This window comes from Lepisosteus oculatus, chromosome 7 (genome assembly GCF_040954835.1).
Source record: "Lepisosteus oculatus isolate fLepOcu1 chromosome 7, fLepOcu1.hap2, whole genome shotgun sequence".
Lineage (NCBI taxonomy): Eukaryota > Metazoa > Chordata > Actinopteri > Semionotiformes > Lepisosteidae > Lepisosteus > Lepisosteus oculatus.
In genome coordinates this window covers 48,924,256-48,945,308 of record NC_090702.1, presented here as the reverse complement: position 1 = coordinate 48,945,308, position 21,053 = coordinate 48,924,256, and the positions used below count along the sequence as shown (strand labels likewise).

The 21,053-nt window shown below is 46.1% G+C and overlaps 1 long non-coding RNA gene across 1 annotated transcript; it reads right to left on the bottom strand.

Moving 5' to 3' along the window:
- Positions 1-262: 262 nt before the first annotated feature.
- On the bottom strand, positions 263-20,465 carry LOC107077981 (uncharacterized). Its single transcript, XR_001478955.2, has 4 exons — positions 20,176-20,465; positions 7,976-8,126; positions 7,678-7,795; positions 263-1,150 (listed from the first exon to the last, which is right to left on the bottom strand). It is a non-coding gene; the product is annotated as an uncharacterized lncRNA (long non-coding RNA).
- Positions 20,466-21,053: the final 588 nt, after the last annotated feature.

Below are 21,053 nucleotides of genomic sequence, written 5' to 3'. Positions count from 1 at the left end.
TCAATAATCTAGATTCTGTTACAATTAGAAAATGTGATAGGTTCACATGTCCAGTTGTCCAGCGCAGAATTTAAAATGAGGGGGATTCTGTTTTAAATTCTGCAAGGCGATAATAAGACCTCAATCACCACATTACCAAAACATTTTGCGGCTCTGGACTCATTCCTGATAAGGGCAACAAAACACATTCCTGGGCTTAAAGACATGCCCTAGGCAGAATTTTAGTCTTGAATAAAAAGGATTACAAGGAGACCTGATTAAAGTATTCATAATCCTCAAAAGCATTGAAAGTCACACTTACAAACTTCTACAGAATAAACAGTGAAATGCAAACCAGGGGACAGAAGTGGAAAGCACAAGTAATATAATTACATCGCCTTGAAAAAACAGGAAACACATCATTACACAAAGGGGTGTGGGAGTGTGGAACAAGCTATGCAACCTTGTTGTTGAAGCTGATACCCCGGCTTCTTTCAAAAAACAACTGGATGACATCCTTAAAAAAGAAGCAACCAAACAATTCTAATGAATAACCTTCTCTCATTCATAATTTTTGTTAGGAATGTGCTTAACTAATTAGATTTGACTTGTAAAAGTAACACATTAGATACTACATCCCTTCAGATTGGTAGATAGTGCGTAAGTTACATTACATTGCAAGGGCCAGGCTTTTGAATATTGTTGAATGTGAATTAAAGATTGCTAATTGACATGGTTATTTGTTCCTCACCCAAACTAAGTTGTTTTAGAATTTTTTTACATTTCTAGTGGAGGCTGCAGCAGTTTACCTGAGAGCACAGCCATCGCTGTCTCCTCTTCTGGTCCAGCAGACGTCCTACTTCAAGCAGTACAGCAGCACGATAATTGTGCTGCACTACCCAGACACACAACACAGTGACTAACTCAAGAGAGCCAGATCCAGTCTCTCCAGGGGCTCTGTCACACTAATCTGCTGCTGCAGGCCTTAGCCGGGACGTCAGTCCAGGTCCCCTGTACTCAGGCAATCGCACACTACCGAGATGCAAAACTGGCCTACCATTTGTGGATTATGGGCTTTGGGTAGCGTTCTTTCCAAGCTGTGCACTGAGAAAGGCAGCTGTACGTTTTCCATGGCAGAGAGCGAAGAAATGAAACAGGAACTTTCCAGCCGCTGGGGAAAAACACAGTAAGTGTTATAAAAAGCACATTATACGATAGGCAAAACTGATCAAGCGCTCTTCATATGAATCAATACGTGGGTTCTCAGGTCCAATGTGTTTCATGGACTTGCAGTTCTCAATAGTCTTGTTCTTTTCCACTTTGCTTTACCTTGCCCCCCTGCTATGATAACTCTGTGAATGAGTGCACAGAAAATTCCCCTTCATCACTCCCTCCTTCTTGTCCACGGTCTATTTTTAGCCCCTGCGCTACTATTCTGGAATTCCGTGCTGACTGGCTGCTGCTGTCTGGGCTCTGATTGTTTCTGGAATGTCTGGACTTCAGTCAAACCACTACAGAGTCAGAGGACAAGAACTGCCAGCCCAGCGCTCTGATTACAGACGCTTGCCTTTAAAATGAGAGCCGGGATGGAGGGGGGGAGGAGGCAGAGTGTGTGTGTGTGTGTTCCTCCCATTGCCTGGACTATTGTGAGTTTTTGCATGTGTGTTTTTGCATGCATGCACAACAGGTTGTGTGGGGACCTGTTCTGCTGGCTGTTCTGGACTGCATTGCGTCCGAGCCAGATCTGATTGTGCGAAACAGCAATCGTCCAGCAGCTCTCATGTATGTGAATGATCTGGGGCTTGCATGTGCGTTGGTTGGTTGTGTTAAAAAGTGTGTGTTTGTGTTTTCTGCATGAACCCATTACTCTGCTTTCACCAGGAAGTGGAGAGCGGGGATGCAAATACAGCTTCAAACATGAGCCAAACATGTCCTTTGTTTTGATTTAATGGATCACTGCAGTCTCTTTGTTTAGTTTTGCAAAATAAAAAAAAAACAGTTCCAAAAGCAAATCTTACTGGCATGCAAGCATTCCCAACACAGATGTACAATTTCCTTGCTTTACATCCTGCTTATCAGACGGCGTCATTTTGCAGCTCCACAGACATCTCTAAGCCGGGTTGAGTGCTCCATGTGCTGAAAAAACGCTGGATCACAAGTGCTGCTCGTGCCAGCAACACTGAAGGACACAAAGCTATTACAGGTAGTAGTTAAGCCAATTTTAGATCTAAACTCTGATCGTTCCAGTGTAACCCCCATCAAACAATATGACATAGGTTAACAGGTCAGCCTCCAGCGCAGTACGAAGGGGTTTTCTGAGTTCACCTAGCAGTAGCCCTGTAGATTGAGCCCAGCCTCAGCTGGTGATTTATAATTGCTTTCTAATTAAAAGATAGATAGATTCATCAGCTGGCTTTCCCTGGAGCCTCATTTCTCTGCAGTGAGTGTGGAAACAGCAGAGAGACTGCGGTTAAGAGCTTGGACTCCCCTACAGACTTTGGAGCGCTGGTTTTAACAAATCCTTCAATTTGGTTTTGTTTAAGACTTTTTTTTTCCCCCCTCCTGAACACAAACGCAGTTGAAGCCGTGGCGCGACTCCCTCCAGCCGGATTCCTGGGGAAAAAACATTCCTCTGGTTTTCACTTGTGTCTGTGCCACTTTTTCTGGGTCAGTGTCTCAGTGATTAAAAGGCTCTCTCTCTCCTTCCTTTTTATTTTTCTGCCATCGTTTTATTTATTTTTTTTGGGGGGGGGGAGAAGGAGACTAAACATCATATAAAAAAAGAGAAAGCACCTCGCTGAAGCCTTCGACACAGGATGCGGTTGCTGTGCTTCTCTCCAGACTGGCAGCCAGGTCCTGCAGTCAGAGCTGGTTCGTGGTCAAAAGCAGCTACGAGCGGAGAGGAGGTGTCTGGAAAGTGCTAGCTTGTCAGATTCATGTCGGTTGTACTTCTGTTTCCTCCATCTTGGAAGCTGTTTCTGGTGCTGCTGGTCCTTTGCTAAGTCTGGACGGATCCTCTGCCTTTCTTCCTCGAGCTCTGCCTCTTCCTCCTCAAGTTCCCTGATTCTGATGCCTCCTCCATCTCGCCTCGGTAAAATTCAGCCCCGTGCCTCCCGGCCAGTCACAGTCACTGTGAAGATTGATGTGCTTCAGTCCAGGGGTGGGCAGTCTCCCCGGGATCAATTAAAAGGCAGGACCCCCCTGACCTTCCAGGTGGGAGGTTTCCTCCTGATATCTGTAAAAATCAGAGCCCCCCCTCTCCTGGCATAGCATAGCAAGACTTAAAGAAAGAGACTGTGTGTCGTTTTTCCCACCCTGCTTACGGAAGGAAAACTTTATTTTGGAGAGAAACTGGAAAGAGCTTTCTTAACTCCATTTTGCTATCAGTAGGGATCACAGTGGAGAACAGAACTCTTTAAGAATCCAAATGGGACCTGATTTCTCGAGTTGAAAAGGGGGGCACGTGCACCCCGGTAGATCATAGGAACTGCAGTTTGTACAGCACAAGTTTGGATTTTTTTTTTTTACAATGTTGTTGCAGTTTCAAAGACGTTTCAGCATTCCTCCATTCCATCCTGATTTCTTCAGATCTCAGAAGCTACGCAAGGCAGGAAGGGAAACTGGGCGGCTGCCGTCAGTTGGGTTGGTGCACCAGTAGGTGGTGCTCCGTCTCCTGCACCACGGTTTCCAAACTGCTGCCCCGGTGTGGCTAGCAGGAGAGACACTGCCGTCGTTGCTGTCCTTCCAATGAGGTGTCAAAACAAGGTCCCGGCTACTGTTAGCAACAGCAGAGGTGTCAACCCCAACATCCTGGCTAGATCCCACTCTGGGGTTATAAGACCAAGCCTCCTTAAAGTCCCCAAACAATGCGATTGCTGAAACAACTTCCCGCTTCTCCACCTGACCAGCTGCATAGTGGGGCTACTGGTGCAAATGGCCGCCATGTGTTAACCAGGTGGGGCTGCGCTTCAGTGGTGAATGAAGTGAGCTCCCTCTTAGATCTAAAGCGCTTCTTAGGATCCTGTGGCGTGAAAAATCGTATATAAATCGAAGACATTAATTACAGTGCTTGACCGACGTGGTGTAGGCTTTCATTTTTAAAAGCACAGTTTAACACCGGGCGGCCATTTGCACCAGAATCCCCATTGCACAGCAGATACATGCAGTATTTCAGGACCTTCCTTCATGAAGCCTCTGTGTGTGTGAATCATCTGATGGCCTCCTCACTCACACACCTCTATCTGTACCAGAACCATTTGAAAGGCCTAGTGAGAGTCAATCTTCCTCCACGTTTCTCCCGGCTGCCTGTTGTCCTGAGGACTGTTGTGTCGGATGTGTGATTTAGTGCCTTTTGGACCTGATCACAGTGGCTCCAGATTTGGAAGTCTGGGTAGCACAACTGCAGACCCCAGACTCATCTTATCACTGTTTGTCAGTTAATTTATGTGTTGTAAGAGAAAGGAGACCCTTCTGTCTCTTACATTGTACATCAAACAATCGCTGGTCAGTTCAGAAGCACAGCTGGTGGATGTTTCTGCGGGTCATGCAGTGTTTAAATCCGGCACTTAGGGAAGCTTCTGTGGGATGTCGATGGGGAGAGACGCACCGATCTGGCAGCTTGGGAAGACTCTCAGCACCGTTTGTTCTAAAGAGAGTTTTGTGTTGCCTTGTCCTTGGATCAGTCTGGCCATATTCTTGGCCTTTTGTTCTCGAGCTCCTGGGATAGTTGAGATACTGTATCTTGGAGCCAGGAGACCCCTGGGGGACTGGCTTCTCATTCCCGGGAATTTTGTGAATGTCGGCTGCAGGGGGTGAGATTCGGAATGGGAGTTGTGCAGGATGGGGTGGGACCTGACAAAAGTGACACCAGCGGTATGGACCGGGGCTACTCTTGGGAGATGGATGGTATCTTGGTGAGCCATCATACTTTCCTTAAACGGTCTACATCCTTAAGTCAACATTTAAGTCCTCACCTGACTGGTATTTTACCATGACTGCTTCGTCTTCTTCTTTTCCTTTCCTTTATCTTTTAGCCTGGCAGTGGATTGGTGAAATAGGAGCATTAAAAAGATGGTGTTTGGAAAAGGATTCTCCCCCCCTTCCCACTCCCTCCTCTCCTCTCGCCTCGCTCCTGGGCGGGCCTGTGAAAGACTATACCTCTCTCGATCGCACGCAATCCCCCGACCTGTCTCGGGCAGGGGGAGAGAGAGGAGAACAAAAACAAGGAGAGGAGGGGGGGCGAGAGGGGCTCTGTGACAGGAACAGAAGAGCTCTAAGAGGCTTGGCGTGCTGGTGGGGGGGGGGATCACAGACAGATGAAAGCAGAGAGAGTGGCGAAGGCAGAGAAGAGGAGTGCACCAGAGCAGAAGACAGAAATAGAGCCAGAGGTTTCGAAAGATGAAAGAAAATGAAAACCACATGGTCAAAGAGGGAGAAGGGTGACGGGGAGAGAGGGGGAGGGTCTTTCCTCTCTCTGCTGGACATCTGGCGGACACTGGGGGGATTCTGGCCATGAGGAGGCGAGGGGGATGTGTGTGTGCGTTTCACTTGGGGCTCGGGTGTGGAGCTGCTCTCGGTCAAGGTGGAGGTCAAGTGCCAGACTCTGCCTGCTCTCCAGCCCCTAACAGCCAGCACTCTGCACTCCGCAGGAAACCCAGAGCCAGTGCTGTGTCTCATCATCCTCAGCTCACTGCGGCTCGTGCCCTGGGAAGCGTTTTCTCAATAGGAGGCAGTGCCGCAGGCCCGTGGTTAACAGCTCCTGTCCCTTACAGCCACAGCTCGGCCCCTTGGCTATGCAACCCTGCTGCTTTGTTATTGTTTGTCTACGGACTCCAGAGTCAATATTTATTTATTTAGGAGATTGACTGCATCTTCAAAGGATTACTGGGCGAGGAAGGTTTAACTTTTAATCTTGGCCAAGCACTCCCCAGCACACATAGGCGGACACTCCTTGGATGCTGCACGAGGGAGCGCTGCCAGTTTCCCACAGGCCACGTCGACAGGCCCTGCAGGCTTGCCTCAAGCCATGGGGAGACGATGATACCACAAAGCTTTTCACAAGTGCAGGGGATGCTTCCACATGGTGTCTCGGCCAAATCCAGAGGACAGGCTATAAAATGCAGCCTACTCGTAATCCTCATCTCGATCACACCCTTTTGAAGCTGTTGTCAGGCTGCGTGGTGACCTGGTACAGAAATGGCTACCATGCTGGTACTCAGGCTGGGCTGCAAGCTTATGGCGTTATTGCTGTTTCAATCCTATACTATATGTACACTGTATAAACATACTTTTCATTTAAATAACAAATAAAAGGAAATTAGAGCTCAACTCTCTGATTAAATGAACAATTAAACAGACTTTTACAGCCATCTTTCAAAGTCACATCAAGCTATAAATTTAAATTTTGAGAGATCATTTTCAGACAGGGGACAGATGGTGTTCAGGTCCTCCTTCAAACAGGGACTATGTCAAGACCAGACATTCTGTGCCACCACAAAGAAAACTCTCATCTGCCCTATTAATATGAGGATATTGACCTCAGGTTCCTAGGAGATTTAGTAACTGGCCCACTGTGAACTCGCATTCCTAAAATTCTCCGGACAATCAATCAGGCAGAGTGAATGCCTGTAGACAGACATCCACAGACACACTGGGAGTTTAATTAGAGGACAGGAAAGGGGCAGGTGCTCACTCAATCAGAATTCCTTAGATTAGGCTCCTGTCTGGAATGAGATCTTATTTCCTGCCACCTGAAACCCTACTGCCTTCATGCCTGCCCACTTCTGATCTGAGATGAGCTGATTCAGGTCACTCTGCAGATGACCAGGCTCCACACTGCAGGGCACAGAGCCTTCTGATGTTCAGCCCATATCTATGGAGCTCACTGTCCAAATTCACTTCAAGACCTATTGCTTCACGCCTTCAGCCAAGCATTGAATTGAACTCTTGTTTTCTCCTGGTCATTTATCTGGGCTGCTTTCCCCCACTACTTTGTGTGCATAATACAGCAGTTTAAATATCTGGAAAATCCCAAATAAAACTCGATTGTTATCTATTATTAGTAGTTATTACTGTCTAATCATGTGGACACGTTTAACACTTCTCTACAAACTACAGAATGCTTTGCAGGGTAACTTTTCAAACAAAGACTTTCTTATAAATAAGAATATAATAAGGAAGTTAAACCAACCAGCTAGCCTTTGGGTCTTCTACTGTGGTCTTTGATCCATCCAATTGCTTAAAATGTGATGACTGTAGTAAAGGCATTCTTACTGGTTAATCAGTCTTTATATGAGAAAACAAAATCTTATTGGATCCAACTATAGGCATTGTTTCGTGAGAGTGACAGTTCAGGAGCAATATAAATTTAGCAGCACAAAGAGGCCGTGTGGAGATGGGTAAAAAATGTTTATTTAGCTGTCCATTAAAAGTATTTAAGTTGGAAACTGAGCCTTCTTCCTTTGTCTCCAGGGGAAAACAAGACAGGACAGATCAAGAGTAGCTGTGATGGAACCGTCTTGGGTTCTGTGTGCACAAGAGGTCCAACAGGGAATTGCATTGGCCTTTCAAGGCATTTAACACCTTGGACCACAGGTCAGGACTCTGACTTTTCTTCCCAGTGAGAATGCTTTTGGTTTTGCTAGTTTTGTTATATTCTTTACATTTTAACCCACACGTTGGCTTTATCCCATTGCTTACCCAGATACTGATTCCACAGCTGTGATCAGTTCCCTGGTATCTCTGATTTGCATTCACAGTTTGCTGCTCCCGTCTGTTTCCTTGCTTTTCTGCAAATCTCCCGGAGATGGATGAAACACTGCAGTCAAAGAGGAGAAAGGGTTAAAGTGAGAGGCTGTGTGACCTACAGTCGGAGGAATTCTTTAATGTCTTCTCACTCATTCTTAACCCTTGAGTCATGGAGTTCAAACACGGAGAGAATGCCCCCATAGCAGGTATCTCCTAATCCCCTCCCGCTGCAACTCCCCCACCTCCTAACCTCTGTTCCTCCTCTCCTCCTCCCTGAAACACGGCCAGCTTCTCACAGAAGAGAGGTTTGTGTCACTCGTCTTTCTTCCCAGAAGGCAGCAGCTTGGGTTGCCACGGAAACTGCTGCTGGCATCCCCCAGCTGACCAGGACTGACAAGGTTCTGCAAGAAGAGGATCAATTATCTGTCGTTCCAACACACTCAAATCAGCCCCCAGGACTCACAGTTAGCAGGGAAGCATTATAGAAACGCTTCAAACAAGAGAGGACGCAGCCATGCTCATTTAGCTCATTTGGTTGTTAATCACTTCTTGATCTGAGGATATCGTCCCAAAGGAAGTCATGTTATCAGCTTCAACGACATGCTGGGTTGTCCTTTGTGTAAAAATATGTCTTCGGCTCGTACCCCAGCCGTTTTCTTAACTATCTTTTGCCTATTTCCTCATCCATCCACCCACGACAGCCTGCAGCCCATCCTGTGCTCACTGTAGATGGGACACCAGGCCATCACAAATCTGTCGCTTTCCTCCCCTACAAGGGTCGCTAACCGCTGATCCTGTGCTCTTTTTTCCCTGAATTGGAATTTCTTGAAAAGCAGTGGGTTCCTCCCAGTCAGGTAAGTACAGCCCGGTTTCTTAAAGGGGACCTGCAGCGCTATTTTCACATTTGGGGGTGAGAAAGAATCAGCACTGACGAGTGCATTTCTAACCGATATAACAGTAAAATGTGCACAGTAACATGTAAAACCTCCAATTTACATCACAAAATAGGCAACATTTCCATGTCCTGCAATTCAGAACGAAGCAACAAAATGTCCGAAGCAGCCCTGTTGCACTGTAAACAAGCAGGTTTGTGAATATGGCCCTTTTAATCCAATAGAAATACCGCTCTCGAGCCTGAGACAGTTTTCCCCACAAATACTACTTACTTGTTAAATCCGCATGCAGATCACGTTGGAAGATTTCTGCGGTGAAGTATCTGCTGCACAACCTGTACTTATTCGCTTGTACATCACATGACATCAGTCATTACAGGGACTAGTGAGCAGGAAGGGCCACATCACATCACAATTGGTGCGATCTCTTGCTCGCTCCCGTGGTGTGACCAGGGCTTTGCAACAACATGGCGACTTGCAGTACTTCGACAAAGTTCACAGTTTTGTGCTTCCTTTTGTACATTTTTATTTTTATATACCATCAATGAATTTATTTTGTTACCAAAATGAAATAACTGGTCTGAGAAACTGGGATTGCAGTTCTGTTTCCAGTGGATGTCTGGACAAACATCACTGCACAGTCTGGTAGAGCTAGTTGGAGTAGTTGGGTTAACAGCTTAGGTTCTGATGCGTATGGAGAGTGAGAAGCACATTGCTGTGGGCTGTGTGCACCGCAGCTCGGTGAGAATGTGCGCGTGCCGTTTGCATAGATTACAAAGATTAAATAAGCGCGGCTAACATTTCTATTGATCACCTTCCAAAGGTTATTAGTTGGAGCTGCCCATCTGCCAATCAATTAAATCAATAAAGACACGTGGAGTTTTCCCCGATCTTTGTCTGGGCAACAAATGATAAGCCGAGAGTAAGGAACCAGCTGCATTTGAAGAATGTTTTCACCTGGGCCCTGTTGCAGAGCTGGGCTGACTGCTGATGTCTTTAGAACTCATGCATGTGTGCTTCCCTGCCCACAAGGCACAGCAACAGGGCTCAGTACTGCTCTGCTCTGGGCAATAGTCTGTCCTCTCCCCTGCAGGCAATCTGGGACACTGGGAAGTCTCTGTCCTCTCTCAGCAGCTGGGGGGCTAGATTCTTAAGGGCATTAACAAGAAGCTCATCTCATAAAAGCCTGTGCTGTGCTTTTATCTGTACAAGCCCAGGGTGCATCTTGCTTCAGTCATAACCTTTGCAAGCTATCAAATGAAATCAGTTCTAAGATGAATATCATTATTAAAATTTAGAGACCATTCAACACAGAAGTAACACCTGCAGGGTGCTGTACAACCCCAACAGCTGGATGTTACCAAATGCCATGCAGCAAGTGAAGCAAAAGGTAGGTGCCACACATATTTCAGCAGCCCTCTCTGGGTGCAGAAAGAGCGCACACAGCATTGTCAGGTTTAGTCTGGCTTCAAATGATCCTAATCAGAACATGAGTGTCCTCCACCCCCACAGGGCATGGTGCCCACATCAGCCTGCATCAGGGAGGGCATCTTGGCATGTCTGATCATGGGGGTCTGTCAGCACCTGGTGAGGCGGCACTGCCAGCGATCTAATCTCCCCCAGCCCCATAGCACTGGATCCAAAACACCCAAACAGCCGCTGAAAGATCACCGCCTTCCAGCTACCCCAGGACAGCAGCATGTTCAGCACACTCCTGTGACTAACACAGCCTTACCTGTTGTGTACTCCAGTGCTTAGGCCTCTACCCCATTAAAACGAGCAGCACCGGCACTGAGATGATATTTGGTCAAGCAGACGTCAGGCGGAAAACCGAGCACAGATGAGTGTAGTGGGGTCAGGCCAGCTGGCTTCCTGAGTCAGGTGAAGACCTGAGCTTTCTACAGGCGTCCAGGCAGAAAACTGACTTTTACATCTCTAACACAGGGTCACTACAGAAGAGCTGTTTATAGGGCATTTGTTTAAATATTGCAGTTGTACTGTATTGTTTGTATGCATGCTGTATGGAGCCCAATGCTTCACTTGGACACTAGCGACATCCTGTTCAAATCTTAAAGAAACATGTAACCTAACGCCACAATTTCTACCTTCAATATTGTTAGAATTGCTTCACTGGCCTGGCATCCACCCACAGAGTATGCTGTATCACAATCCAGAGTGACGTCTATTGAAGGAACCCATCTGTGTGAACACACCACATTAGAGTGTGCCTCGGACCTGACTTCATCATCAACTCCTTGTGATCCAGAAATCTGATTACAGCTATACTCAATCCGGCTACACGTTAAGCACTGCTGGCAGCAGTAGTTCTGTCCACCCACTTTCTAACCACTTCATCCAATTCAGGGTTGCACGGAAGCCAGAGTCTATCCTGTCACGCAATAGGTACAAATGTATACACTGAATGGGACGCCAGTCCATCTCAGGGCACACACACTAGGGCCAATTCTCCCAGAAGCCAATTCAACTACCAGCATGTCCCCGGACTGTGGAAGGAAACTGGAGCACCTGGAGGAAACCCACACAAACACGGGGAGAACATACAAACTCTAGGTAGATAGCACCCCAGGAACTGAACCCAGGGCCCCAGTGCTGTGAGAATTGATAGGGCACTTTTCAGCCCAAAGTGTTTTGCACATAGAAGGGAAGCTACTTTCTCCACCCACTCCACTCCACACACAGCCAGTAGAGATGGGAGGAATTATTGCACCAATTCAATCAAACGGGAGCTGAAATAAATAAAGATGCATAATATATACATTAATTAATTCTTAGCTCTCCAGTCAAGCTGAGAGAACCAGTACCTTGACTGCTGTCAAGAAACAGCTGTATGAGATCCTCCGTGAATTAGCTGCTAAATCCTAAGCAAGATAGATGGACAGAATGGGCTCCTCTCTGTGACCTTTCTCATATTCTTAAATACCAGTGCTTTAGCATCTCCTGCCAGGCTCGGAGGATGGGTTTTAGAAATGGCTTAAATGTGCAATGTTACCGTTTACAATAGCCCTGTTCACAGTTCACAACACGGTAAGCAATATGCAAGACGGCATGCTGTGTGTCCCTGCAATCAGTGACGAAGAGCTGCAGAAAAGCTGAATGCGTGTTTTAATTGCATGAAAATATTCCTTAAACGAAATCTCACAGATGACAGCCTAATCAAGACAAGTTCATCTGGGAGCCAGAGGAAAGGTTTAGACATCCTGCAATTTAATAACGGCATTGCTGCGTCGCGTGCCCTTTTTTGCAACCCTCCAAGAAAAACTGTCTCGGGAATAAGAGAGAGAAGATGATTATCATTAAGCTCTGCTGTTGTGTGAATCTCATGTCATCAATCTGGGGATTGCCTCTGCAAACTCAAACAGACCCCAATGAGGAAAGAGCTCCTCCAGCAAACAGCCATTATTTACATTTCAGGAAGATGTGCTAAACCACATGATCTTCTAAATTCCACTAGTGTGCCTGCGTTTCAGGATTTTTAACAATATCTGCCAAGAGTCCGAGGCTTCTTGATGGGATAGAAAAAAGTTCACTCCCAGGGGTGGAAATGGAGCTGTTTATAGGAGAGCATGTGTGCTCCTACGGGCAGCTGGAATGCGAAAAGAGCTCTTTTCAGGAGAAACCCTTTCCTTCAGTCTAGTCAGCCAATTAATCAAAGCATTTATTTGCTCCCTGCTCCAGCTCTCCCTCTAATCAGGTGGCTTGTGAGACCTGAGAATATGAACACCAAGGATATTGTGCACAGGAGTCTTTATTAGGCCAGATCTTCTGCTCCCAGTAAACAAAGACTGGCTCTATATCTGTGGTCTCCAATCCTGGTCCTGGTACTGTTGTTTTTTTTCTAGCTGAGCCCTCAGTGACACAATCAGACCCTTCATTGACATAAGAAGAAGACGAAGATCCATTTGAACTGTTTGTTCCCAGCTCTTCAACATGTAGCACCTTTAACCGTTGTATTTTGCAGATGAAATAAAATCACAAACTTGTGACTAGAGACACAATGCGAGTATTAAATTGCAGCCACTTCTTCAATCAGGTAAGGCTTTGTTTATCTGATAAGGTGGATGGAATGAACACCTGCAGGTGGGTGGGTCACTAGGAGCACAACTGGGAACCACTGATCTAAACCAACTCAGCACCGGCCGCCCCCCGTGAGTCTGAACTAGTCTAAATTAACCCCATGGTTACCTCATGTGGCCCTTCACCAGTTATTCCATTAAACAATCGATGTAACACATGTGAACCCATGAACAGACAACAGGGGCCCTACTGACCTCTAGTTGGAGATCAGCTGAAACTACCACACTCCCTAAAACTGGCTTGCCTCACTCCATAAGTCCACTAAGAACTCATTTTATGCAAATGTATTGGTTATTTTCAAAACTCAGCAGTTCACCAGCAGTGTCCAGAAATGTAGGTTGCTCTCCTCCACAACAGAGGGACACCATGGTACAGTAGCTGACATTAGCTGATTTCCCAAACCCTCGCATTTCTTTCTCATCTGAACTGTGGCTTTTTGTGCTTTGAATGGGCTTTCAAGTAGCCGATTCCTAACTGGCTGTGTTGCATTCTCTCTGACCCATCTAGGAGGGTCACACTGAGACTCCAGCAGAAGGGAAACAAGAACCTGTCACCCCAAAATCACTCAGCAAAAAGTCTCAGGATGAACAACATCACGCACCGGTTGTGTAGCACGTGGGAGGGGCAGCCTTCAAAGTCAATCAAAGAGAGGAATTAGACATGCAGAAAGCTGACATTTCAACTGTGCTTCTATTTTCTTACGCATTCCGAAAGCAACAAGGGAAACAAGTACTAGAAGCTCAGGAAGGAAACTAGGAGCAGGAAAAGAAGTTTGCTTCTATTTGCTGTTGCATTTAGGACTCAAAATCAGAGGTGCATCATTCCAATAAAGGGCTGTATTCAGAATAAAACACTTTGCCACGCACTGCAATCTGAATCGCTGACATCACTCACATGCAGCAAGAGAAGAGTTTCTGACCTGTATGTCATCAGTAACCAGTTCTCCAGGGTCGGCTGATCTCATCTGTAACTTTTCCTAAATTCCTAAGCGCTCATACAAAGAAGTCTTCGTTTTAATTCCTGCCGAGGACACACACAGCGGTTGCCACCCACAGAGCAGGGGATGAACAAACCAGATCCTTCAGGGTCAGATTAGTGACAGGTTATCAATTGCTTTCAAAATGCAGGTAAGGCTTAAGACCTGACAGAAATTACTCTCTTCTAACGAAGAGAGAAATTAGATCAGTGAAAGACCACATTGACCAAGACGCTACCATGCTACCAGAAGATTTGATGTCTCACAAGGACATAATTTGTCCATTCCTGGTATAGTGCACACTGCTTACTGCTTGAACACAGGTTTTTAAGGTCTGGTCCACCACAGTTCCTAAATTGTACAGTAGAAGACAATGCCAGGTAGTGTCAGTTAAACTTGATTGCCGTGATAGTCGGTGGTCAGGCCAGTTTGAAAAAAGAAATCTAAATCATGAACACCGTTCCACTAGAAATCCAATTCCTTCTACCATCAGAATGCTTTTCTTAATTAATGAAGCAATTAAACCTTATACTGAAGCTCCTGTCACCTAGCAACTGCTTCAGCTTTGTCAGTATACCCAGTAGGCCCAAGGCCCACAGCAAAGTCTCCTGACAGGGAGAGTGGCTATGTTCTCTCTCATGAGAGTGTCTCTCCTGCATTCAAGCCCTCTGTGAATCAGTCTTCTTTGTCGAGGGTTTAGCTTTTGTTATCACCTTTTCTTCACAGGGGCGGTAAGGTTACTGAACACAGACTTCTTTGCAAACTTTTTTTTTTTCTGAGCTATCCTCACCAGTGCTGCAGCAACATAATCTCTTCATCACTTCAGACTATTAGCAATTGAAAAAGAGTAGAGCAGGCTCTCATTCCTGCGAGTAAATTAAAATCACATTTTTAAATGGGAGGCTCGTTACCTAGCTGTCCCTTCGTAATGAATGAGACATTTTTCTTACAAGGCAGGAGAATTAATTCTCTTTACAAGCAGTGTTATTTGCTAATAGGGCATTATTGACCACCACAGGATAGAGTGATGTCCACACAAGAAAAACAGAGTTAAGAACGGACAAAGAAATGCACTGTTAATCATTTTAATTATAAAGTAGCACATGATAGCACTGTTGCTAATTAAAAACACCTCTGCGAGAACTTTTTAGTACAGATCCACTGAGGGTTGACTTGTAATATATTTGACGTGTAGTGCCCCACATAGAGTCTCATTTTAAAATCCCAATGAAACTAGACAGTGAATTTAATATGAATTCAAGCTGGGGATTCACAACCCCAAGTCACTCTGTCACGTCAAAAGGCAATGAAGGGACGAAACTAATATTTTCTCATGCTGCAGCCCAACTCCTTATATCTCCCTCACGTCCCTCTGCTTAAATCTCTCTCTCTGCCTGACACACTTTACTGATGAGCCCTGTTGAGGCGCAGGAAACTTTCCCCAGAGAAACCCAGAGAAAATGTCATTTCTGATGTCAATTCTACAGTGTTTGGGGACCTTTTCAGAAGAAAAAGAAACTCACACGAAGATGGACTTTCATCCTAGACACAGAGACATGTTCTTTTGTCCTTCTATCTCCACTAACGCAAAGATGCACAGACGAGACTGCAGCTACTCTGGCTGATGACATTAACGAAACCTTTAGGAAAGCTTTTTCGAATATTCTTCATGTACCGCAGGTGCACAGGAGTGAGAACAGCTCTTTAGTTGTACTGTACATCAACAATGATGGAGTTTCGCGCCACATTTGCGGCTTCAGTAGCTGAGTCTTGCCTGACCGTATTACAAGTGCCACGGCGGCCGTCTTCCAAGATTACAAACGCCCCTAAAGAGGTGAATGGCTCTTTTTTAAAGTCAACAGATTGCATTTACTGCACTCTCTGCTGATTTATTTGAACTAACCAGTGTTCCCAGGGAGTTCTCGGTTAGCTAGGCGAGCAACAGCGGGAATCTTGCTGTTGAGTGGGAATCCTGCAGCGAGAATCCTGCTGTCCACTTCCCTTGTCTCCACTTGCAAAATCTGCAAAACCTGAAGCATGAGGACGGGGGGGGGGGGGGGGGTTGTGTTGTTTTTCCAAGTTATTTTTGTGTAATGGAGAGTAGTGCACACGACTTGCTAACTAGCTCAGGTCAGCCAAGGTGAACTATCCTGATACGAAACCCCTCTACCCCTCTCGGGGGCCTGATAGCGCCCTTCTTGCCTCGATTTTGCACTCAACGGCTGCTGTGCAGTTCGACTTCGGGCTCCGTTTTTTTGCCATTGGTTCCACGCATTCCCACATCTCCAGATTCACCGCCAGCGGTCACCCGGACCCAGGCTCGGCTCACGGCGAGCGCCTGTCCATGCAGAGCCTGAGGAGGCTCTCGGAGCGCCCCGAACAATCTTTCCAGCACACTGCCTCTCCCTGGAGCTGACCGGCGCACCCTCTCCCACTACCCCCCTCCTCTGTTTCCCTTTCTCTCCGGTGCTGACGAAGAAGACCAGGGCAGACGGGGAGCTTGTCCATCCCCTGGGGGTCATGGTGATGTAAAGCCTCAGCCAGACGGCCCTCCAGTGCGCTGCTCTGCGATCCGTGCGCCGTGTGAGGATGTGTGCAGGGAAAACCACTGACTGCGGCACTTGGAAGAGACAGCGGGTTCAAGCAAAGTTTAGTCTGCAGAGAAGGTCACTGATTTTAGACGTCTGTAATTTGCAGGCACGATAATTGGGACTAATTAGACAGAGTTCCTTTCACCCGCATGTTGAAGCACTTTGTATCTGCAGGGTGGAAAAGCTCATTATACGCAGAACTGGTCCATCCGGAAAACTGTCCAGGGAAAAAAAAAACAAACACAATCTCTTTATTGAGGTTTTAGTCAAACCGCGCTGAGCCTGCACAGCTTCCCTGAGCGTCCAAAGCACTCGACTTCTACAGATGGATGTAAGATACCGCACATTCAAGTTGTTCTATAGAATCACCAGTGATTTCCCCATGAAATCAGAGAACAGTCTGACTAATTCAACCATACAGTGGCATAAGACAGCCAAAGACACACAAACAGCAGCACAAGCAAAGATAAGATAAACTTCTCTCAGAACGAACAGTAAAAATACAGTATTTGTAAGGGATTCTTAAAAGAGATAGGGAAAATGAATTGCACAGCAAACTGAACTAATCAAACTAAGAGCAAAACACAATTAAACATTAAAGGATAAAAAGGGAGGTTTTCTTATTATTTTCCTTCTTATTATTATTATTTATTTGCTTAACAGTCGCCACTAACTGGGGAAACGTACAATTTATAATGTGCAAGCACAAAAAAGATTACATGAAACCACGTACGTACTTTGTACACAAATACAAAAAAGACTAAATTAATTAAATAACTATGAGACGAGCATGATAAAGCAGGAAGTGCAACATAAGTACCATACAAAGAAAAACTAATCCAAACAATGCAATCTTGAGCACTGAAACAAAATTTAGTACATTTCATATGTACATGTTCCACAATCAAATCATCCTTCACCATCTGTAGTCCAGTGTGTCAGCTCTGTCAGCCCTGTGTCAGTGTGTCAGTCCTGTGCCAGTGTGTTAGCTCTGTCAGCCCTGTGCCAGTGTGTTAGCTGTGTGCCAGTGTGTCAGCTGTGTGATAGTGTGTTAGCTGTCAGCTATGTGCCAGTGTGTCAGCTGTCAGCCCTGTGTCAGTGTGTCAGTCCTGTGTGCCATTGTGTCAGTCCTGTGCCAGTGTGTCAGCTCTGTCAGCCCTGTGCCAGTGTGTCATTTGTGTGCCAGTGTGTCTGCTCTGTGCCAATGTGACAGCTGTGTTGTCTGTGTGCCAGTGTGTCAGCTCTGTGCTAGTGTGTCAGCTGTAAGCTGTGTGCCTGCTGTCAGATCTGTGTCAGTGTGTCAGTCCTGTGCCAGTGTGTCAGTTCTGTCAGCCCTGCGCCAGTGTGTCAGCTGTGTGCCTGCTGTCAGCCCTGTGCCAGTGTGTCAGTCCTGTGTGCCAGTGTGTCAGTCCTGTGCCAGTGTGTCAGTCCTGTGTGCCAGTGTGTCAGTCCTGTGTGCCAGTGTGTCAGTTCTGTCAGCCCTGCGCCAGTGTGTCAGCTGTGTGCCTGCTGTCTGCCCTGTGCCAGTGTGTCAGTCCTGTGTGCCCTGTGCCAGTGTGTCAGCTGTGTGCCAGTTTGTCCGCTCTGTGCCAATGTGACAGCTGTGGTGTCTGTGTGCCAGTTTGTCCCCTCTAGGGTAGGTACTCCGGCACATTCAAACTGAATCATTTTACTCATATTGATTCAGTAAAATGACCAGCTGCATAGACAGGTAAAAATCTAAGTGACTTTGGGCAAAAGCAGAACACAAAGTATTGATAGTTTTCACATTTTTGCAGTGAGCAGACCATGTTAGACAATCAAAGATATCTGACTCTTTCACCACCAATGGTCCTTTTACTTTTTCATTATTTTTTTCCCTTGAGATGTACATTTGGCCATCAAGAACATCATCAAATCTCCTTATTGTTCAGGAAGAAGAACGTGGAGTCATATTTTAAGGAATGGTCTTTCCCAAGACAAGAGGACAAACAGGACTGCTATCCAGCTCATGGTTTAAGAGACTGTGGAAGAGAGGATCCTATTAATTCCCTGATCCTTTGCAAACTTGTTTCCCCAGACTCAGGGATGCACAGCTAATCTGGCATTCCAGTCTAGGATCAAACACAGCCCTCCCTGTCACAGGTAGACTGCTGTCAAATATATTAAAGAAGGCGAGCAAACAAAAAACATCAGAGCCTTTGATCCAGGATGTCAAAGTCATGAAAAGCCTTTGTGGGGAGAGCATCCGTGAGAGAGGGAGATTATAGTCATGCACTGGATGCCAGACATTCATCTATATCACCACGGTTATATAACAATGAACAGCCTTCTCACTTTTCATCAATTTTGTTCCAGGAGAAAATATTGGGTTTTGGAAGATCATTTTTCAAGTGTTACATAAAAAACATGCATCTTAATTTTGTTTTCCAAAGTCCCATTTTAGTGAGGCTGCTGTTGTTTGATTTGCTTAAAGGCGTGGCCTGTGGTTTGTTTTCATGCTGAAGGATGTTGGAGAATGCCATCTGATGTCTTCTTTGTTTATCGAGTCAGATCAGTCATCAGCTTGCTTGAGAACCGTTTCAGTTTGTCTCTGGAGTTCTTTGTGTAGGTGCTTTGTAGGTGGGGTGCTCTTTGGATTGGAGTGTAAGGGAACAGTTCTTTCCAGACCCTATGTGGACGACACAATCCGGGGTGGAGTGAGGAAACACTGGGGGAAAAATTCATGCAGGAGACGGGAATTAAGACAGGGGGGCGTGTCCTTGGTGCTCTGGTGTTCGGGGGAGGTGTGGCCGAGGCAAACAACCCAGTAGTAATCCAGACAGGGAATCCAAATAACGGGCAAAGTCCAAAACCGGGCGGTCCATCCGAGAAAAGACAGGTTAAAAACAGGAACCGGGTCGGAACCGGCAGGGGGAACAGGAACATAAACTTAAAAACATAACGGAGCCAGGCGATTGCAAGTCCCGGGCTCGCATGATACGGGAATCAGTGCAAAGCCCCGAACTGACTGAGTGTCTGGCTTTTAAGGGGGACGGGAAGGAGGCTGGAACAAGGGGCAGATGCACAAAATCAGGTCCGAAGTGAAAGAGCCGGAGCGCCCTTAAGGAGGAGGGACTTCAATTGTGACATGGAGTTATTGGTTACCTCTGATTTCTTAGGGGAGGCATGGTGGTATGGCTGTTAACTAAGTGCCTTCTGTGTAGAGTCTGCATGTGCACCCTGAATCTGTGAGGGTTTCCTCTGCTGCCTCAGTTAGGTTTAGCTCACTCTAGCCCTGTGTAGCAGAGGTCTTCAGCTGTGGTCCAGCAGGGTTAACTGGCAGCCTTTAAATCATCAATATCTAAAGACCTTAACATATTTAGCTATCATCAATTAAAAACTGCTCTGGGGAAACAAGGTTACTGAAAAAGAAGGATAAATACATTGGCTCAACAGTCACGGCTGTTTAAAAAGTTTGAGGGTCGCTGTGACCCAACCAGGAATAAGTGGGTTTCTGATAATTAATGGATGGGTAAATGGTCCCTATTCATAATGCTAGAAAATGTTAACTGCACATTCTGAACTATTCCAGTAGAAGTTTTGTTTCCTTTATTTTGTGGACATAATTGATTAGTTTGGTCTGTGTGTCTGCCCAGCCCTGGATTGACTATGCTCCCTGAAGACATATAAGCAACTAGATCTGCAACAGGGACCTGTCTGTTCCTGTATTACAAGTCAGAATCTCTGCTCTTAAATCAAGGGACCGGAGCCGTGTCTGTGCCGTTCAGCTCTCATGTTTGACTGGCTGTTGTCTCGAACCATTTGTAGAACATGTAGGCAACAGGCTGGATCGCTTTTCAGGGGTGAAAATGCCTCGTGTGGCATGGGTGGGAGACAACATTCGCCACAAACATCAGTGAAAAAAAAAACGTACCTGGCGACAGTTGTGTTCACTGCTACTGCTAAGGATCAGCAACACAATAGTTTCAATGTTGTGGTTGGGGTCAACATTTCTTTCCCCCTTCGTCTACAGCGGGATGTGTCGTTTCTTGTCCTCATTTTTGTTGTTGTTGTGCTTTAATGAAGGGTGCGTTGCAATGCAGAGCTCCACTCTGTGCGCGTCTCATCGCCGTCCAAGTTTCTCCTTTAATCCCGGAGTTCATGCGCTGACGGGGGGGGGCGGCGGCTGTGGCTCGCCCGGCTGCGCGAGCCCTCCGGAGTCGCCTCACCGCGGTGGCGGATGGGAATGACGGGTGTGCTCACGGTAACGAAGAACAGGCAGGCACGCGCTCTGCGTTGAGACGCCGAAGTCCTTCAGAAATGGTCCGGCCACGTCTGTTTCACCCTTTACATGACACAAGAAAATTGCAGAAAGACCCTTTTTTACACCGCAACACAGAGGAAGACTCTCTTAAAATAGCCCCCCGAAAAAGTGTTCACATCTCTAGTCTGTAAAATGGGATGGCATTACAAGAAGGTCTATATCGGATTGTATGATTAGAAATGTTGGAGTTAACGAAATAAGGAAAGATACCCCCTCCTTTATCATTTTACATTTAGGGGTATCAGTTTTCCAAGCAAAGGATTGTGAATCTTAAACCTGAAGAATTTCAAGTTTGAATTAAGACATGAAATGAATTTCGTTCTATGTGCTTTGCAGTTCGGTCACATATTTGTCAATTTATGAATACTTTTCACGATCTGTGCTCGTTTTTGTATTTGAATAATATTTTGCATTTTTAACTTGCTACAAATGTTCTATTTGCACTAATATTCTGCAGTTCTTGGTCACAATACAGGCAGTGCAGTGCG